This window comes from Canis lupus, chromosome 13 (genome assembly GCF_003254725.2).
Source record: "Canis lupus dingo isolate Sandy chromosome 13, ASM325472v2, whole genome shotgun sequence".
Classification (NCBI taxonomy): Eukaryota; Metazoa; Chordata; class Mammalia; order Carnivora; family Canidae; genus Canis; species Canis lupus.
In genome coordinates, this window is record NC_064255.1 from 49,317,921 (window position 1) to 49,339,317 (window position 21,397).

The 21,397-nt window shown below is 40.5% G+C and overlaps 1 pseudogene; it reads left to right on the forward strand.

The window, feature by feature from the left end:
* LOC112652178 (nucleoside diphosphate kinase B-like) overlaps positions 1–16,665 on the forward strand; it is a 40,594-nt pseudogene extending 23,929 nt beyond the window's left edge.
* Positions 16,666–21,397: the final 4,732 nt, after the last annotated feature.

The window sequence follows — 21,397 nt, forward strand, 5'->3', positions numbered from 1 at the left end:
CTTTCGTGAAATTCTAAAACATAGAAACCAATACAGGGAAAGGGGGGAAAGGGAGCTAAAGTTGGTTGAGCACCTCCTGAGGACAATGAACCCCATCTCATGTGTGGATGAGATTCCAGAACAAGCATGTCAAACAAAAATTGCATATTATCAAAATGAATCTTGAAAATTCCTTAAGTCACTCAGAAAATACTTTATATAGAGAGAGTCATATGTATATTTCATCAATGTGAAACATACATCTTACATATGTGATAAACATTACATATTAAAATATTTCAGGGTGTTTTATTACATAAAAGAGAGAAACATAGGGGCACCTCGTTGGCTCAGTGGGTTAGGCGTCTGACTTCAGCTCAGGTCATGATTTCAGGGACCTGGGATCAAGCCCCACATTAGGCTCCTCACTCAGGGGGGAATCTGCTTGTCCCTCTACCCCTCCCCAACTTATACTCTCTCTCTCTCAAATAAATAAATAAAATCTTTTAAAGATATATATATATATATATATATATATATGGTTTATATATATATATGGTATATATATATATATATATATATATAAAGGGCAAGTGTTGTTGAATTTACGTAAGTTATTTGTGTATGTGATCTAGTTCCTACTGTATATAATTTAATACCTTCAACAACAGTGAAAGGTGATCACTTTAGCCTCATTTTGTAGAAAAGTAACTGAGGCTCTGAAAGGCTAACTGATTTTCCCAAAGTCACACAGCTAGTAAGAGCCAGACACAGGACTTAAACTCAGATTTTCCTAGCTTCAAGGTCAGTTTTATCCACTTGATCACAGTGCCATTCTTCTTGATCCCTGCTCCAACAAGGGTCAGGAACCCCCTCAACTTGTGAACTTCAAGATTTTGTCCTAAAATTGGCTCTGGCCTTGACCACATGAATGGTAGTGCAATTACTGGATCATTCAGTAATTCTATTTTTAATTTTCTGAGGAACTTCCATACTGTTTCCCACAGTGTGCGCACCAGTTGGCATCCCCACCATCCCCGCCAACAATGCATGAGGGATCCTTTTGCTCCACACCCTCATCAACGCCCATTGTTTCTTGTTTTTTTGTTTTTTGTTTCTTATTTTAGCCATTCTGACGGGTGTGAGATGATATCTCATTGTAGCTTTGATTTGCATTTCCCTGGTGGTGAGTGATGTTGAGCATCTTTCCTTGTGTCTGTTGGCCATATGTATGCCTTCTTTGGATAAGTATCTGTTCATGGTTTCTTGTCCATTTTTAATTGTGTTATTTGGGTTTTTTTGTATAAGTTCTATATATATTTTGGATACTAACCCTTTATCAAACATGTCATTTGCAAGTATCTTCTACCATTTAGACTGTCTTTTAATGTTGTTCATTATTTCCTTCACTGTGTAGAAGCTTTTTATTTTGATGTAGTCCTAATAGTTTATTTTTGCTTTTGTTTCTCTTGCCTTAGAAGACATATCTAGAAAAATGTTATAGCTGATATCAGATAAATTATAGCTTGTGTTCTCTTCTAGGATTTTTATGGTTTCAGAGCTTACATTTAGGTCTTTAATCTATTTTTATTTTATTTTTGTGTATTGTGTGAGAAAGGAGTCCAGTTTCATTCTTTTGAATATAGCTGTCCAGTTTTCCCAATACCATTTATTGAAGAAACTTTTCCCCTTTGCATATTCTTGAGTGTTTTGTTGAAAATTAATTGGGTGGCTCAGTCGTTAAGTGTCTGCCTTTGGCTCAGGTCATGATCTCGGGAGTCCTGGGATAAAGCTCTATGTCGGGCTCCCTACTTAGTGGAGAGTCTGCTTCTCCCTCTGCTCCTTCTCTCTCTCTCTCTCTCTCTCTTGCTCACTCTGTCTCTCAAATAAGTAAGTAAAATCTAAAAGAAAAAATTAAAAAATGAAAATTAGTTGACCATGTTATAGTTTATTTCTGGGCTCTATTCTGTTCGATTGTTCTATATGTCTATTTTTATGCCAGTACCATACTGTTTTGATTACTACAGCTTTGTAGTATGTCTTGATAACTGAGATTGTGATACCTCCAGTTTTGTTCTTTTTCAAGATTGCTTTGGCTCTTCGGGGTCTTTTGTGATTCAATATAAGTTTCAAGATTATTTGTTCTAGTTCTGTGAAAAATGTTGGTGGTATTTTGATAGGAATTGCATTAAATGTGTAGACTAGTTTGGGTAGTACAGATACCTTAAAAATATTTTTTCTTCTAATCCATGAGCATGGAATATCTTTCCATTTCTTTATGTCATTTTCAATTTCTTTCATCAGTGTTTTAGTTTTCAGATTACAAGTCTTTCACCTCCTTGGTTAAGTTTATTCCTAGGTATTTTATTATTTTTGGTGCAATTGTAAATAGGACTATTTTCTTCATTTATCTTTCTGCCATTTCATTATTAGTGTATAGAATTGTAACAGATTTCTGTACATTGATTTTATACCCTGTGACCCTACTGAATTCACTTATCAGTTCTAGTGGGTTTTTTGGTAGAGTCTTTAGGGTTTTCTACATGCACTATATGCCATCTGCAAATGGTGAAAGTTTTACTTCTTTCTTACCAATTTGGATGCCTTTTATTTCTTTTTGTTATCTGAGTGCTCTGGTTAGGACTTTTTTCCCTGCATTGAATATGATGTTAGCTATGGGTTTTTCATATCAGGACTTTATTATGTTGAGGTATGTTCCCTCTAAACCTACTTTGTTGAGGGTTTTTATCATGAATGGATGTTGTACCTTATCAAATGTTTTCCCTGCATGTACTGACATGATCTTACAGTTTTTAACCCTTTCTCTTATTGATGTGATGTATCACATTGATTGATTTGTGAATAAATCCCACTTGATTATGGTGATTGATTTTTTAATGTATTGTTGGATATGGTGTGCTAATATTTTGTTGAGGATTTTTGCATCTATGTTCATCAGAGATATTGGGTTGTAGTTCTCTTTTTTGTAGTGTCCTTATCTGGTTTTGTTATCAGTGTAATGCTAGCCTCATAGAATGAATTTGTGAGTTTTCCTCCCTCTTATATTTTTTTGGGATAGTTTGAGAAGAATGGTATTAATTCTTCCTTAAGTGTTTGGTAAATTCACCTGTGAAACCATCTGGCGCTGGACCTTTGTCTCTTGGGAGTTGTTTTTTTTTTTTTTTTTTTTTTTTTTTTTTTTTAGTTTCTTGGGAGTTTTTGATTTGTCATTCAATTTCATGCACTTTTCCTTATGTATATTTTACTTCAATTAATAAGTTTTAAAAGTATATGTAGGATGCTACCATTTGTGCAGAAAACATCTCTGAAAGTATAGTAAGAAAAAATTGTCTATTTCCTGTGAACAAGTAAACTGTATAGTGGGGAGAGAGACTGGGTGGCTGCAGGGCAGAAATGGAAGGAAATTTTCATGTTATACTCTCATACTTTTGAATCATTTTAATTAATTCAAAAAGTTAACTTATTTTCTGATAGTTTTTTAAAATCATTTTTTCAAGAGTAAGTTTACACTGGGCATGCTGCCCAGAACAATTATGTTTTTGTAAATACAATGTTTTATTTGGGAATTTTCTAGAGCACTCCAAAGTGCGTCATCATAAACTGTGACTTGAGGTACCTTTATTTAAAAATTGCTGCACTCTGAGGTAACTTGCTCTCCAGGTGAAGAACATACAACAATATCAATTGTCAACATAAGAAAGATTTTCATAGCAGAGTCTTGAGCATCTTGAAAATGAAGAAGGAATGGTTCAGGAAATGCTGACTATTTCAAAAAGCTGAAAGGCAACTGGGATTCAATTTGTAATGGAATTTTACATTATGCCCTCTAAAAAAGAAAAGCTTGCCCTTCTCTCCCTGTACATTTGAATCCATTACAAACCCTTGCGGTAAGTTTTGTACACTGTGTTTGCACATGTCTGTGTATCTGTGTTATTTCTAGTTCAAGTCCAAGACCCTTCCATCAACAAGATCTTCACATCTCATATGAGTTGATGGGGGTAAGCTATCCAAACTCTCCATGACTTCCATGCAGGGCTGAGGAACCCTTTGGAGAGAACTCTTCCTAAAGGAAGGAAACCAATAGAACAAGCTTGTGCTCTCAAGTAGAATTTGGTGGCTGCTACTTGGTTTAGTGTCTCAGCCCAGGATCCCCATATATTCGTGTCAGAGTCCTATGGGGGGAAATAACCAAAAGAGCTTTCAGTTAAAGAACACTCACCCAATTTAAAAAGTGAAACAAAACAAAAATATCTCTATGGGATGGTAGAAGAATCTAAGCAACACTGTATTTGTTTCCTGAGACTGCTACAAAAATTACCACAAACTGGGTGTCTTGATATAACAGAACTTATAGTTCTGTTCTTCGCAGTTCTGAAGGCCAGCAGTCTGAAATCAAGATCTCATCAGGAGGACAGCACTCTCTCCAGGGGGCTAGGAGACCATTCATCCCTGCCTCTTCCATCTTCTGATGGCTGCCCTAGCATTTCTGGGCTTGTGGCCACATCATTCCAAGTCTTTCTGCTTTCATGTCACTTTCTTTTTTTTTTAAGATTTTATTTATTTATTCATGAGAGACACACACAGAGAGAGGCAGAGACACAGGCAGAGGGAGAAGCAGGCTCCATCCAGGAAGCCCAATGCAGGACTCGATCCCAGGACCCCAGGATCACGCCCCAAGCCAAAGGCAGACACTCAACTGCTGAGCCACCCAGGCATCCCTCTTTATGTCACTTTCTTATGTGTATGTCTGCATCTTCTCTGTATGTCTATTTTATAAGGATACAAATGATGGTATTTAGGGCTCACTAGGATAGTACAGGATAAGTACTTCCTCTCAAAAATTTTTACTTAGTCATACCTACAAAAACATTTTTTCTTGGAGTGCATAGATGGCTCAGGTGGAAGAGCATGTGGCTCTTGATCTCAGGGTCGTGAATTCAAGCCCCATGTTGGGTGTAGAGATTACTTTAAAAAAAATAAAATCTTTAAAAATAATAATAATTAATAAAAACTTCTTTCTCAATAAGGTAACACTCACAGATTCCATTCCATCCACAGGGCCATTTTTTTGGCCTACCACACTACTGTCACATGCTAATAATGAAGTAAAATCTAAAGCAGGGGACAGGGTGCTGTCCCCTGCTTTGCCCTGAATTTCAGTAGCACAGGGTAATAGTATAAGACACTGGGAGAAATTAACAAGGCAGGAAACCACAAATGTTGGAGAGGATGAGGAGGAAAGGGAACCCTTTTACACTGTTGGTGGGAATGTGAACTGGTGCAGCCACTCTGGAAAACTGTGTGGAGGTTCCTCAAAGAGTTAAAAATAGACCTGCCCTATGACCCAGCAATTGCACTGTTGGGGATCTACCCCAAAGATACAGATGCAGTGAAACGCCGGGACACCTGCACCCCGATGTTTCTAGCAGCAATGTCCACAATAGCCAAACTGTGGAAGGAGCCTCGGTGTCCATCGAAAGATGAGTGGATAAAGAAGATGTGGTTTATGTATATAATGGAATATTCCTCAGCCATTAGAAACGACAAATACCCACCATTTGCTTCGAGGTGGATGGAACTGGAGGGTATTATGCTGAGTGAAATGAGTCAATTGGGGAAGGACAAACATTATATGGTCTCATTCATTTGGGGAATATAAATAGTAGTGAAAGGGAATAGAGGGGAAGGGAGAAGAAATGGGTGGGAAATGTCAGAGAGGGAGACAGAGCATGGAAGACTCCTAACTCTGGGAAACGAACTAGGGGTGGTGGAAGGGGAGGAGGGCGGGGGATGGGGGTGACTGGGTGGCGAGCACTGAGGGGGGCACTTGACGGGATGAGCACTGGGTGTTATTCTGTATGTTGGCAAATTGAACACCAATAAAAAATAAATTTATTATTAAAAAAAAAAAGACACTGGGAGCAGAGTTCAGAGATACAACACTGTAATTGAACTGACTTAATCATAAGGACCCAAGAGAAACTCCCTCTGATTGACCAGAATTTTTTAAGATGACAAGCATAGAGGACTTTGCAGGGAGCTGGGATCCTGCATTACCAGGAAGGGGCAAGAACATCCAGTGACCTTACTATGTGAACACCTTTGTACACAATACCAGTACACAGAACCTGTGGCTGACTTGGAGGAAGTAGAGAAGAGACTCCTGCAATCTCTAGTTGAGGCCGTTAATCTGACAAGTCAACCCATTCCAGGTGACCCAACTCCTGCCTCTTGTGGAACAGTGTGCTTTGCCTCATGAGGAATAGCCAGCTTAGTGCTTATCAAGGCTTCACCAGCCAATCCCACGCAGCTTAAGCCTTCAGGTCGTTCTGGGTCTACATGATATGTGCCAGGCCCAGCCTGGGGCCAGTTTCAAAGGTCACACCTGATGTGTCTCAAACAAACTTGGGATCTGTAGGAGGTGAATGAACAAAGACCTGGAACACATACTAGACCAGAGGTAGAACCCTGGCAATTTGGGGTACCACAGGTACATACTAAGACATAGTCCAGCTGGGTTCCTTGTACCAAGACCTTACAGGCAGCACCAGCACATCAAACTATTTAAGAGCTATGGGTAGGGATGTAGGTAGGGCTGGATGGGGCTTGTTAAAACACCTAGGGGACTATCTTCGGGCAAGTCCTGAGATCGCTAAGCAGAACCTGAGCTTTGTTTTGTTTCATTTCATTTTGTTTTGTTTTAAAGAAAGTGAGTGCAAATTATGTTATTGTCTTTCTCCCTGCAGACCTGCCTTACTAATCTGCTACTTGATAGAACCCAGTGTAACACTCCAAACACTCAAGTAGATGGAGAATGTCCTGCCACCCTAACCATTCTCCTTCAGTGTGTCCGTGGAAAGCCCCAGCTCAGACCTCCAAAGGCAGAGCACAGAGTGAAGGCTGGCATCCCTGGATCCTTGGTTTGGCACTGAAGTAGGAGAGAGCATTACAGTGGAAAGCCTGGGCTGGAGGGTCAGGGTCTCACTGCTAGGGTTTGATGTTCTGTGATAAGATAAAGTGGTAGGTGGGCTTACTGCAAAGAACTGGGTTTTACTTGCTGGGAGCCTGTTCAACAACCCATGGGCTGCACCCAAATGCTTTTTAAAAAAATTATATATATATATATATATATAGTTGTTTGTTTTGGGCTCCTGGTTCCTGCAGTATCAGTTTCTGTCAGACCAGTTTGTTAAAAAAGCACTATGAGTAAATACCAGAGGCCAGGATGAAACTAAAGTAGAGAGACTTAAGTTTTGTTTTTTTATAACTTGAATTTAATTCCCTCTCAGGGTTAAACAGAGTTCTCTTCAGAATAAAGACTGTCCATTGGCTGAAAGGGAGTTTCGGAGCTGGGGGACAAGCCTGGAGTTGGAGACGGGACCCTGAGGCATTGGAGGTGTTAGATTGCCTCTAGGAGCTTTAAAACACCAAGAAAAAAAATAGAGGAGTTGATCTTTTGTTGTATACTACCTATGTTCCTGAAAAGTTAGGGGAAAATGTTCTAAAGTGATTGCCATTCACAATACAATAGGTAAGGTCACTGAAGGCTCTTCCCCAGAAAGTTTTATAATATGCCGTCCCTCCAGCGCTTGGACTAAGGTGAGATAAGTAAGAGGATGCCCAGACACTCAGCAATCAAGATGGATAATAATGAAATATTTTACCAAATCAATAAATGCAAAAAAATCCATGGTGAACAAATTATCATTTTTTACAGATAGGTAGGATCTGTCCCTGCCTCTGTTTTCTCTGAGGTTTTAAGCACCTACAACTGCAGTTGCATCAAGTGGAGGTAAGGCTACTTCTCTGGGTGAGAGATGGAGAGAAATTTGTAAGTAACAGCCCCCACAGTGCCCTCATCACCCACCACTTTACTAAAAACTACCTCCATAGAAACACCTTAATGACTGCTGGTGTATTCAGTGACTGTCTACAGGTTTTCATTATAGGATATGTCTCTGGATATTGGGTTGTTTGGGTTAATTTGAAAGCCTCTCTGCGATGGACTTCAAATGACATTCATGATCCCTCACAAAGAGACATATGGGCTGGATGACGGTGATGATGATCAGTGGCATCCTAATAACCACCAGAAATAGAGTTAAATTGTTTTCATCAAATCTACATGTGTGAGGGGCACCTGGGTGGCTCAGTTGGTTAAGTGTCTGCCTTGGGCTCAGGCCATGATCCTGGGGCCCTGGGATTGAGCCCCACATTAGACTCCCTGCTCAGCAGGAAGTCAGCTTCTCCCTCTCCCTCTGCTGCTCCCCCTGCTTGTGTGTGTGTGTGCCTCTTGTACTCTCTCTCTCTCTCTCTCTCTCTCTCTCTCTGCTAAATAAATAAATAAATAAAGTCTTTAAAACAAACAAGCAAACAAATGGACAAAAACCTACATGGGGATACTGTGAGTGGTGCAGGGACCCAGAGAGTACAGCAGCAGAAAGAAAATGCGAGGTTAAATCCACTCTGACCCTATGTGTGAGCCTGAATTAACATTCTCAAGGAGTACCACTGACAAATTTACTTTCTTCTTTTTTCCTTTTCCCCAGTGGGTAGGAAGTCCCCCTCCCTGGGGAGACAGTGCTCCCTTGGAGTAGCAACTATACAATGATGAATAAAAGAGTGGTGTGCTGGGTATGTTCTACTCTATCCCACCAGATGGACTTTCAATCCCACTCTGTGCTTTAGTGGGATGATCTTTATGAAAGGTATCAACAAGGGATCCCTGGGTGGCGCAGCGGTTTGGCGCCTGCCTTTGGCCCAGGGCGTGATCCTGGAGACCCGGGATCGAATCCCACGTCGGGCTCCAGGTGCATGGAGCCTGCTTCTCCCTCTGCCTGTGTCTCTGCCTCTCTCTCTCTCTGTGTGACTATCATAAATAAATTTTAAAAAAAAATTAAAAAAAAAAAAAAGAAGAAAGGTATCAACAAGGATCTCTGGTTCCAGGACTGTGAGTTGGGTTAGGAAAATGGGAGGCTACAGCAGAAGACTAGAAGTGGGAGAAGAGAGAGATTAAGGTATCAGGCCCCTGGCTGCCCTCCTGCTGGGCTTCAGATGGGCAGTGTTCCTCCACTAAAGGCCCAGGCTAGTCAGTTCCTCTTCCTAGCAACTCTGTCTGAACTTTGTAACCACTTCCTTCCACAGTCTCTTTAGACCTAAAGGTGAAGTTCTAGGGCTGGGGGTGATTGGTGGTGGGACTGGTCCTCAGCATCCCTTGTTGGTTTCCCTTAACCCTACCCACACCTTTGTAATAGCCTTTTATTAAACCAGGCTCCATTGTTCTTTGCTGGTGTGGCATCTGTTGCAGGACCCTGACTGATCTGAGTCACAGGTGCCTATCACCCAGCAAAGGTGGTGCACAGTCCAGTCCTCGGGACCCTTGACCCTGGCAGTTGTCTTTCCACTTGGAAAATATAGCAGCCCTGCCTGGTTTTTCCTGGCTGTGGGTCCTGGCACAGTCAAGTGCGCCTGTGAATGAGCGAGCTGCAGGAAGTTTTTAAAAATGGGCAATTCCCATTAGCATCTCTGCCTCCTTGGATTTAAAATACTTGTTCAAGAATGAGAAGTTTGACCTCTTTCCCTAAGGTATCCAATCACATGAACTGAGAGAGGAAAGCCCCTACTCAGCAGAAATAAAAGCTTGAGCAACTTTGTTACCATTAAGCTTTCTGCTTAATGTAAAACACTGAGAAGAGCAGAGATTTCAGGCCCCAGACAAGGTGCTCTGTACCTCTGCAGTTGAAAAGATGACAGATGACAAAAGACCAGAGGTACCATCTGCCTCCACCTACATCTTTAACTTGGTGTCTCATACCTACTGTCTCTTGGAATGAATGTGCTCAACACTCTTACATACTACCTCTTCTGCTGGTTGAGGAATCTATACAATCAACTTTTTATATGGGGTGCATTAAAAAAAAAAAGTTGAGTGGTAAGTTTGACATGGCAAGGGATTGTGGGCACAGGCTGGCACTGAAAAGCACTGAATCAAGACAGCAGATGCAAGCCTAGTGTGCAGGATCTGGGTCATCAGAGCTGCTTCACCAGCGTTAGCTCAACCTGGATGGAGGTAGGTCTTCCAGAGCAGGGGGCAAGGAGATTCTGATCTCCTTTGAGAAAAGTGCCACTACCTAGGTTGTTTTCTTTCTTGCTTGCTTTCTTTTTAATCAGAGTTCTATAAGCAACAATATCAATAGACTTGTTTTCTTTTTCTTTCCTAGACTAGCACTGAGAGTGCTAATGAATATAAATAAAAATGGGCCATTTAGCAAAATTAATCTTTACAATAGCAATGAGAATAGTGATTAACTCCAGCTAGTAAAGAGCATATGTGTGTGTGTGTGTGTGTGTGTGTGTAAATTCAAGCTACACTAAATTTTTGCACTTTACCTTATGTAGCTTATACCTCAAATTTTTTAATAGGGTCATATGAGATAAGTTACCTGATACTGATACTGTATATAAATAAGTCTTTCCTTCTTTTTTTTTTTTAAAGATTTTATTTATTTGTTCATGAGAGACACAGAGAAAGAGAGGTAGAGACATAGGCAGAGGGAGAAGCAGGCTCCACACTCCCTGCGTGGGACTCCTCCCACATTGGGACTCGATCCCGGGACTCCAGGATCACACCCTGGGCTGAAGGCAGGTGCTCAACCGCTGAGCCACCTTTAAGTCTTTCCTTCTACTCCTAAATCTGCCATGGATCTCCCTTCCATACTGCTGATCACTGTCTAAAACTCCAATATGTAATCCACTGGATATAATTTTTAAAAATAGTTATGGATTCACAGGAAATCACAAAAAAATTGTATGGGAAAGTCCCATGCACCCTTCCCTCTTTCTCCCACAATGCTGACATCTTGCATAACTATAATATCAAAACCATGAAATTTATATTTGTACAAGCCACAAAGCTCATTTAGATTTTATCAGTTACACATGCATTCTTGTGTGTGTGTGTGTGTGTGTGTGTGTGGTTCTATGCAATTTTATCACATGTATAGATCCATGTAACCACCACCACAATCAAAATGCAGAACCATTCCACCACAACTTGATAGGATTTTAATAGGAGAAAAGGTAGTATTTATAGTCCTCCTCCATCTCCCTAGCTTATTTCCTGTTCTATAATATACTGAGGAGTGATGACTGGGGAAATCAGAGACATCTCGTTTCCCCTGATAATTATTATTGATCCAGAGGTGGGTGTGCAATCTAAATGGGTATTTGGCCCAATTAAACAGTAGAGTAGGGACACGTGGGTGGCTTAGTGGCTGACTGTCTGCCTTCGGCTCAGGTCATGGTCCTGGGGTCCTGGGATGGAATCTCATATCGAGCTACCCATGGGGAGCCTGCTTCTCCTTCTGCCTGTGTCTCTGACTCTCTCTGTGTATCTCTGATGAATAAAAAAGTAAAAATTTTAATAGATGAATAAATAAACAGAGTATGAAGAGTCTGTGGTTGGGAGGAACATTTTCTCTCTCTTTTTCCCTGTGTCTCCCTCACACCTCTCTGTAAGAAAAGCCAGGTGAGCCTCAATAAGGAAGCACTGCCGTGTAGCTCTGATGATCCTGGCAAGTAATTTACAACCCTAAGGAAAATCAACAGTAGGATGAAGCTGAGGACAGCAGAGTGAAGGAGTGGAAAAGAACCTAAATTCTAGAGGACATCATCAAGAAATTGATCCCCAGGGTTCCTTGGGTGGCTCAGCGGTTTAGCGCCTGCCTTTGGTCCAGGGCGTGATCCTGGAGACCCGGGATCAAATCCCACGTCGGGTTCCCAGTGCATGGAACCTGCTTCTCCCTCTGCCTGTGTCTCTGCCTCTCTCTCTCTCTCTCTGTGACTATCATAAATAAATAAAAATTTAAAAAAAAAAAAAAAGAAATTGATCCCCACTGTTACTGGAGCCCATCCTTACTCTAGACTTACCCACCAGTGATACAGTGAATTTCTTATTGTTTTAGTCAGTTTAAGTCAGGATGTTCTGTATCTTACAGTCAAAAGCAAGATAGGGGCACTTGGCTGGCTCAGTTGGAAGAGCATGTGACTCTTGATCTTGGAGTCATGCATTTGAATCTCATGTTGGCTATAGAAATTACTTAAATAAATAAAGTTTTTTAAAGACAAAAGCAAATTAATGCAAAAGTATTACAAAACAACCCATAGCTAACATTATATTTAACAATGAAAAATGTTAAATGCTATCTCTCTAAGATCAGGAATAAGACAAGGATGTCTGCTCTTACTACCTCTACTCAACATTGTGGTGAAGGTTCTAGCCTGGAAAATTAGACAGGAAAAAGAAAATCACTTTGACTAAAAAAGAAAGAAGCACAATTATCTCTATTCAAAGTTGACATGATTGGGTGGCTCAGCTGTTCAGCATCTGCCTTTGGCTCGGGATGTGACCCTGGAGTCTCAGGATCCTGGAGTCTTCCTGCATGGCGCCTGCTTCTCCCTCTGCCTGTGTCTCTGCTTCTCTCTCTCTCATGAATAAATAAATAAATAAAATATTTTTAAAAAACCAAAGTTGACATGATCTTGTCAAGAAAATACTAAGAAATATGCACAAAAAAACTATTTGAACTAATAAGCAAGTTCAATAAGTTTACAGGATACAGATACAAAAATCAATTGTATTTCTATACACCAGCATGAACAATCCAGAAATGAAGTTAAGAAAATAACTTCATTTATAATAACACTAAAAAGAATAAAATATCTAGGAATAAATTTAACAAAAGAGGTACAAGACTTGTGTGCTGAAAACTTGTAAAATATTGTTGAAATTAAAGTTTCAAATAAATGGGAAGTCATCTGTGGTTATGGATCAGAACACTTACTATTGTTAAGATGGCAATACTCCCCAAATTGATCTACAGATTTCACATATTCCCTATCAGAATCCTGGCTCCCTTCTTGCAGAAATTGGTAAGCTGATCCTAAATGCATTTGGAAATTCAAGGGACTCAAAGCCAAAACCTTGAAAAAGAACAAAGTTAGAAGACACTGATTTAAAAACTTACTACACTTTCTAATATGTCTCAAGCAAGGGAAACAAAACCAAAAATAAACAATTGAGACTTCCTCAATATAAAAGTTTCTTCTCAAATGAAACTAGACCACTCTCTTTCACCATACACAAAGATAAACTCAAAATGGATGAAAGATCTAAATGTGAGACAAGATTCCATCAAAATCCTAGAGAAGAACACAGGCAACACCCTTTTTGAACTCGGCCACAGTAACTTCTTGCAAGATACATCCACGAAGGCAAAAGAAACAAAAGCAAAAATGAACTATTGGGACTTCATCAAGATAAGAAGCTTTTGCACAGCAAAGGATACAGTCAACAAAACTAAAAGACAACCTACAGAATGGGAGAAGATATTTGCAAATGACGTATCAGATAAAGGGCTAGTTTCCAAGATCTATAAAGAACTTCTTAAACTCAACACCAAAGAAACAAACAATCCAATCATGAAATGGGCAAAAGACATGAACAGAAATCTCACAGAGGAAGACATAGACATGGCCAACATGCACATGAGAAAATGCTCTGCATCACTTGCCATCAGGGAAATACAAATCAAAACCACAATAAGATACCACCTCACACCAGTGAGAATGGGGAAAATTAACAAGGCAGGAAACCACAAATGTTGGAGAGGATGCGGAGAAAAGGGAACCCTCTTACACTGTTGGTGGGAATGTGAACTGGTGCAGCCACTCTGGAAAACTGTGTGGAGGTTCCTCAAAGAGTTAAAAATAGATCTGCTCTATGACCCAGCAATTGCACTACCCCAAAAGATTCAGATGCAATGAAATGCCGGGACACCTGCACCCCGATGTTTCTAGCAGCAATGTCCACAATAGCCAAACTGTGGAAGGAGCCTCGGTGTCCATCGAAAGATGAATGGATAAAGAAGATGTGGTTTATGTATACAATGGGATATTACTCAGCTATTAGAAATGACAAATACCCACCATTTGCTTCAACGTGGATGGAACTGGAGGGTATTATGCTAAGTAAGTCAATCGGAGAAGGACAAACAGTGTATGTTCTCATTCATTTGGGGAATATAAATAATAGTGAAAGGGAATGTAAGGGAAGGGAGAAGAAAAAGACTCCTAACTCGGGGAAATGAACTAGGGGTGGTGGAAGGGGAGGAGGGCGGGGGGTGGGGGTGAATGGGTGACGGGCACTGAGGGGGGCACTTGACGGGATGAGCACTGGGTGTTATTCTGTATGTTGGTAAATTGAACACCAATAAAAAATTAATTTATTTTAAAAAAATAAAAAAATAAAAGTTTCTTCTCTTTTAAAATTTTATTTATTTATTCATGAGAGACACAGAGAGAGAGGCAGAGACATAGGCAGAGAGAGAAGTAGGCTCCTCATGGAAAGCCTGATGCAGGAATCGATCCCAGGATCCTGGGATCACACCTTGAGCCAAAGGCAGATGCTCAACCACTGAGCCACCCAGGTGTCCCAAAATAAAAAATTTCTGCACAGCAAAGGAACAATCAACAAAACTAAAAGGCAACGTAGGGAATGGGAGAAGATATTTGCAATTGACATGTCTGATAAAGAGTTAACATCCAAAATATATAAAGAACTTATAAAACAATTCCCCCAAAATGAATAATCCAGTTAAAAAATGGGCAGAAGGCATGGAGAGTCATTTTTCCAAGGATACACAAATGGCAAACAGACACATAAAAAGATGCTCAACATCACTGATCATCAGGGAAATACCAATCAAAACTACAAGGAGATATCACCTCACACCTGTCAGAATGGCTAAAATCAACAACATAAGAAACAGGTGTCGGTGAGGATGTGGAGGAGTACTTGTACTGTTGGTGGGAATGCAAACTGGAAAACAGTATGGAGGTTCCTCAAAAAGTTAAAAATAGAACTACCCTAAGATCCGGCAATACATTACTAGGTATTTACCCAAAGAAAACAAAATATACTAACTCAAAGGAATATATGCATCCCGGTGTTTATATCAGCATTACCTACAATAGCCAAATTACAGAGACAGCTCAAGTGTCCACTGACTAAAGAATGGATAAAGAAGACGTGGTACACACACACACACACACACACACACACATACACACACCACTAGAATATTACTCAGCCATAAAAAAGAATGAAATCTTGCCATTTGCAACAACGTGGAGAGCTAGCTAGAGAGTATTATGCTAAGTGAGATAAGTCAGTCGGAGAAAGTAAAATGCCATATGATTTCATTCATATATGGAATTTAAGAAACAAAACAAATGAGCAAAGGGGGAAGAAAAGAGAGAGGCAAACCAAGAACAATAGAGAACAAACCAATGGTTACTAGAGGGAAGGGTGGCAGGGAGATGAGTTTAAAAAGTGATGGGGATTAAGGAGTACATTGGTTGTGATGAGCACTAGGTATCGTATGGAAGTGTTGAATCACTGTATGGTACACCTGAAACTAACATTACACGGTATGTTAACTAACTGGAATTTGAATTTAAAAATTTAAAAAAAGGGCAGCTCAGGAGGCTCAGCAGTTTAGTGCTGCCTTCAGCCCAGGGCCTGATCCTGGCGACTTGGGATTGAGTCCCACGTCAGGCTCCCTGCATGGAGCCTGCTTCTCCCTCTGCCTGTGTCTCTGCCTCTCTCTCTCTCTCTCTGTCTCATGAATATATAAATAAATTTTTTTAAATGAAACTTAAAAAAAAACCCTACTACAAAGCTTCAGTAATATAGACAGTACATAAGAATTGATATATAAATTGATGAAACTGAATTAAGAGTCCAACAAAAAATGCTTACATTTATGGTCAACTGATTTTCAACAACAGTGCCAAGACAATTCAATGATAATAAAATTCACCAGATCATGCTGGGACAAATGGATATTCACATACTAAAGAATTAAGTTGAACTTCAATATCATACCATGTACAAATATTAATTCAAAGTTGATCAAAGACCTAAATGTAAGAGTCAAAATTATAAAAATTTTAGAAGAAAACTGGTGTGTAGCTTCACAACCTTGGATTTGGCAATGATTTCATATATAAATATGTGTGTGTGTGTGTGTGTGTGTATACCAAAAACACAAATGACAAAATAAAAAAATAAATCCATTGGACTTCATCAAAATTAAATACTTTTGCCTCCTCTTGAGCCAGTTCCATCCCTGCCTGCTTCAACCATAGCTGACGTGGAGCACACCTTCATTGCCATCAAGCCAGTGTGCATGCAGCATGGATTGGTGGGTGAGATTGTAAAGCTTTCAAGCAGAAGATACTCCACTTTGTGGCCATGAAGCTCCTTCAGGTCTCTGAGGAACTCTTGAAGCAGCACTACAATGGCCTGAAAGACTGTGTCCATTCTTCCCAGGGCTGGTGAAGTACATGAACTCAGGACTGGTGGTGACCATGGTCTGAGAAGGCTAAACGTGATGGAAATGGGGTAAGTGATGCTTGGGGAGATCAATCCAGCAGATTCTAACCCATGCACCATTCATGGGGACTTCTGCATTCACGTTAGCAGGAACATTAATAATGGCAGTGATTCAGTAAAAAGTGCTGAGAGAAAAAATCAGCCTATGGTTTAAGTCTAAAGAATTGGTTGACTTCAAGTCTTGTGCTTTTGACTGGATCTATGAATAAGAGGCGGGCAAAGCATCCGTCCCCTTTGGTACCACTTGGGAGGGAGATCACTCCTAGATTATGGAGTACACCCCTCCACAGTCCGTGCATTCAAACTTCCTATCTGGAAAAAAAACAAAAAAACAAAACTTTCTGCCTGGAAATGTACCACCTGGGTCCTCGCCTGGAATTAAGGACTTTCTCTCCCAGCTCCTGGAAATGTGGCAAGAAGACAGTGCTCAAGTGTCAGCCCTCTCTGGGGACTGCCTTTGATGATAAAAACTGCCTTTCCCAAAATCAGCTTCTTTAAAGGATAACCCACATTCGATGGCTAATCAAAAGTCATTGAATGCGACCCAAGTAAAGGCCCAACCCCTCACTCCAATTTGGGGCAACTCTGCGAACTATTTCATATCTACATCTCCCTGTGGGATTGGTTTGAAGCCTTTTGCTGAGTCTACATCACAACTCAACATCTCTCTTTATTCAATCCTGCTTCCTTTCCTTCCCTTTCCTGGGTGTTGGGACCACTTGCAAAACCTGAAGGGCATGAGTAGTAGATAGCTGAGGCCTAGGTCCCAAAAATCAGTGGGACCAAGTTTGTCCTTACATGATTTTCTCTTTCAATATCCCACCAGTGTGAGTTGCATACATGCTGATTCCTTTACCAGTGAATACATAAATTAAGCCAGTAACATTTACACTAGGAAGGCAACATTCCTTTTTCAAAGACTTTTTCCATCTAGATCCTTCTTATCAGGGAAGGGAACGCTTTCTTTATTCTTTGGGAAAGAATTCTTTCTTCTTTTTTCAAGGGGAATAAATAAACTCTTCAAACAGTTGTAGACTCAATGAGTTAGTATATGTGAAGGCACTTAGAGCAGCGCCCAGCATGTGTAAGTGCTATGCTTACCAAAATAAGAAATCAGAGTATTTCTGAAGAGCAGTTTCCTTTGCTATCCCAGAAGGACTCCCAGACTTAATGGTAAAGTTCTGCAGTTTCTCTCTGTGGGAGGAGAGTTGTCAGTTCTTTCATCGTCCTTTGAGACACTTACCTGAATGTGTGGGAGAGACTCTCTCCCATAAATGTGTCAGAACACTCTCTGTGCTCTATGATAATGTGTATTGCATTCCTCCGTGATGGGACCTATTGCAACACCATCATGGATTTATGTGCCTTGTGATTCCTGAAAGGGGTGGATTACAGTACATGGTGTCCCTTAGGCCATGAAATCCACCGCCCCCCCTTTGTTGTTGAGTCATACCTGGGAACTATTTCTTATATGTGCCCTGTTGAACACATTTTTGAAAACACTGATCTCTTCAAGGCGACTATTTTAATTTAGAAGAATATTTTTCCCAAAGAACAGCAGGCTAGAAGTTCAACAGAGCCAGTTGGTGGCCATGACACTAATAGTCATAACTCCTCTTTATTGAGTACCTACTAGGTGTCAAGTGTTGTCCTGGGAACTTTAAAAGCATCACCTCATTTAACTCTCTTAATAGTCCTTATATAGATGGCCATTTTAAAGATAAGGAAATTGAAGAACAAAAAGGTTAAATAGCTTGCCAAGGTCACACAGTGAATAGTGGAGCCAAGATTCAAATCCAAGTCTGTTTGACTTGAAAGCCTATGAGTTTCTATTTCTGGTTCGAACATGGTGATATAAAGCATTTCTCTTCTCTTCACTGATATCAGCCAAAAGCAACAAAAAGACAGAAAAACAAAGACACAAATTCTTTTTCCTAGAAAGTAGGAGATAGCTGAAATCCCAGGTTTCCACTTTATTGGAAGGACTGCCCAAAGCAGTAAAGATTACTTAAGGGGGCATGTGGAAGCAAGCAGAAAAAAAAACCTACAGCCAGAGGACACAGTAGCTATGTGTCTCAGAAAGAGCAGGGTGCAACTCCTGAAATCGAGGGGCAAAACCTAACTCCCCTCATTCACAATATTGGGGCAAGTGTGCATTCGCTGGTACCAACAGCTTCCCTAGATCCTGTTTGGTGTTAAAAGACAGAGATGAGTCTTCCTAGGAACCAGAGACTGGCCCTGTTTGCAAGAAACTGTCTCTGCAGTAGCACAAAAGAGTCCTTGGTTGTAAAAACTTCACTGCTGTTTATCTTGATTGGTTAGGGAGAAATAAACTCAACAAACTCAAAACCCCAAATCAGGGGTGCCTGGCTGGCACAGTTAGTTAAACATCGGACTCTTGGTTTCAGCCCAGGTTGTGATCTCAGGATCATGAGACTGGGAGCTCCAAGCTCAGCACAGAGTCTGCTTAAGATTCTCTCCCCGTCTCCCTCTGCCCCTCCCCTCCCTCTAAAATAAATAAATAAATCTTAAAAAATCAAGAAAAATTTCAAGTAGCCTGACACTTCCCCTTACAAACTTTCTCTAAAGAGCTCAAGAAAAAACTCATTTCCTGCAATGCTGAAGAATAGAAACCAGTGCAAGGAACTGTAAAAAGATCCTCTAAGGAAAAAAAAAGTGGAAAAGTGCAAGAAACCAAATGGTAGACAAAGAATATGCACAGGAATAATGCGTCTATAAGCAGATAATAATTGTGATCAAGTATTCTATCATGAATCTCTAAAACATAATGAAGCAACTGCCTCTATGAAACCAGAACATAAAGCAAACAATTCTACAGCTCAAGAAAAATATGGGGAGATGATAGGATGAAATGAAGTGGCAAAGCTCAGATGTCAGTGCCAGCCCGGAGACAAAGCTCATGCATTCATCTATGTACAGTACTAGTAGGAGCCAGAAAGGATGATAGAAAATGCAAACAGGGGAGGGTTTTCTTGTGACCAGAGCATGACTGGAGGGGATTATTTGGCACTAGGTGAGTTTATCTCCAGAAATCCAAAGTGATCTGTTATGGTTTTTGGTCAGCTTAAGGGCTGATTCTAATGACAGCTTTCAATAGATATGTCTTCATGAAGCTCAAAGTTAAAAAAAAAATAGATTGTGCCAAAATCTCTCTTAGCTGTCAAATTGTTGCATGGGGAATTTAATTTGAAAGAATCATAATGGAAAAAAAAAAAAAAGAATCATGCCTAGTTCATCTGGCTGGCTCAGTCAGTAGAGCATGTAACTCTTGATCTTGGGTGCCATGAGTTCAAGCCCCATGTTGGGCATAGGTTACTTGGAAAAAAAATCATGCCAAAGAATGATTACTATAGGTAAATATTAAAGGATTTTTTAAATCCCTTTACACACATGTGATAGATAGGTAGACAGACAGAGAGACATAGGTCTTACATATCCTGTAAACTAAATGCAAAGGCTAGGCCTTTCCCAACAGGGACTACAAATAGTGTTGCTTTTCCTTCATGTTGCCTAATTATATCAGCTTAAGCCCTCATTTAGTTTGCTTTCAGGAAACCTAGTGTTAGTACACACCAAGTATCACAGAAATTGCTAGAAAAATTTACTTGCTTCCAAAATCCATCCCAGTTGTCCCATACCTCCTTAGTAATGATCAGGCCATCTCTGAGCCATCTTGGGCCACCAGTTGGTCTGCCAAATCCCTCCCCCCAGAGGTTCCTAAGTGTTCTCCCTCTGGTTGCTACTGCTTTCTCTTATACTGCTTCATCCCAATCTGGCACAACCCCCTCCCTTGTTTCTACAGAGTACTAGCTGAAACCAGGCTGTGATGTTTAATAAAGATTTTCTGGAAGCTGGTGGTTAACACGAAGGAATTATAACATAGGCCGAGAATCTTCACAGGCCTTGAACCTTCCACATAACTCCCTTGTGGAGCACAGCTTTGCTTAAACCCTAGCCTACAATCACGTAGTGAGGCCACTGACCTTTACTTCTTTCCTGACCTCATGAGTGAGTCTTCTTTGCCAAGTGTGTATCTTCTTTGCCAAGAATTCAGGTTCGAGTAGAGGAAGGAATTCCCCCACTCACACCTGTATAAATCCCCCTTCCAACAGCCTTGTCTTTTGTTCCAAGACCTAACTTTTCCCAGAATAACTGACAGCAGGAATATCTCATTCCCAATCAACAGGGCTAAACTTGCCCCAACTGGGTAAACAGTTTCTCACGAGGTGGAAACAATTCAATATTCTTTTGGATCACAGGCTAGCGCCAGGTCAGGCATAGCAAACCCAATCCAGTTTGTTTTTTATAATCTCCTTTCATTCAAGAGAACAACTGTCCAGCTATTTTCAGAGTCTTGTGTCCTGATCTCTTGTCTATTTGCACACCAATACACGTGCATCCCTTTACCAGAAATTAAAAGCAATATACTGTCTATCTCTTACACATTATCATTCAGGGCAGTTTAGCTCCTTGGAGACACACATATCAAGTCCATCCATTCTAGAAGATGACGTGGTAGCCAGTCTCTGAAGATAGCCCCCAAAGAACCACACCTTCTGGCATTAAATACTTGTATAGTCCTCTCTAACAAGAAATCGGAGCTAGCCCTGTGACTCACGTATCCAATAGAATGTGCCAGAAGTGACCTTGTGTCAGATCTAGGTTGCACTTTTGGGAGCTCTAAGCCACCACATAAGAAGTCAGGCTACACTACTGAAGAGACCACATAGAAGGAGAGGCCATGTACATAGAGGTCCCAGCCCTCTAGTCAAATCTGCTGCAGCTCCAGATAAATGAATGACACCTTTTTGAAGGTTCCAGCCAGATCACTACCCAACTGCAGCTGCTTGAGAGGCTCCAAACCACTATGTTTTAGAGTACATTGTTATACAACTCTAAATAATGGAAATATAGCCTGTT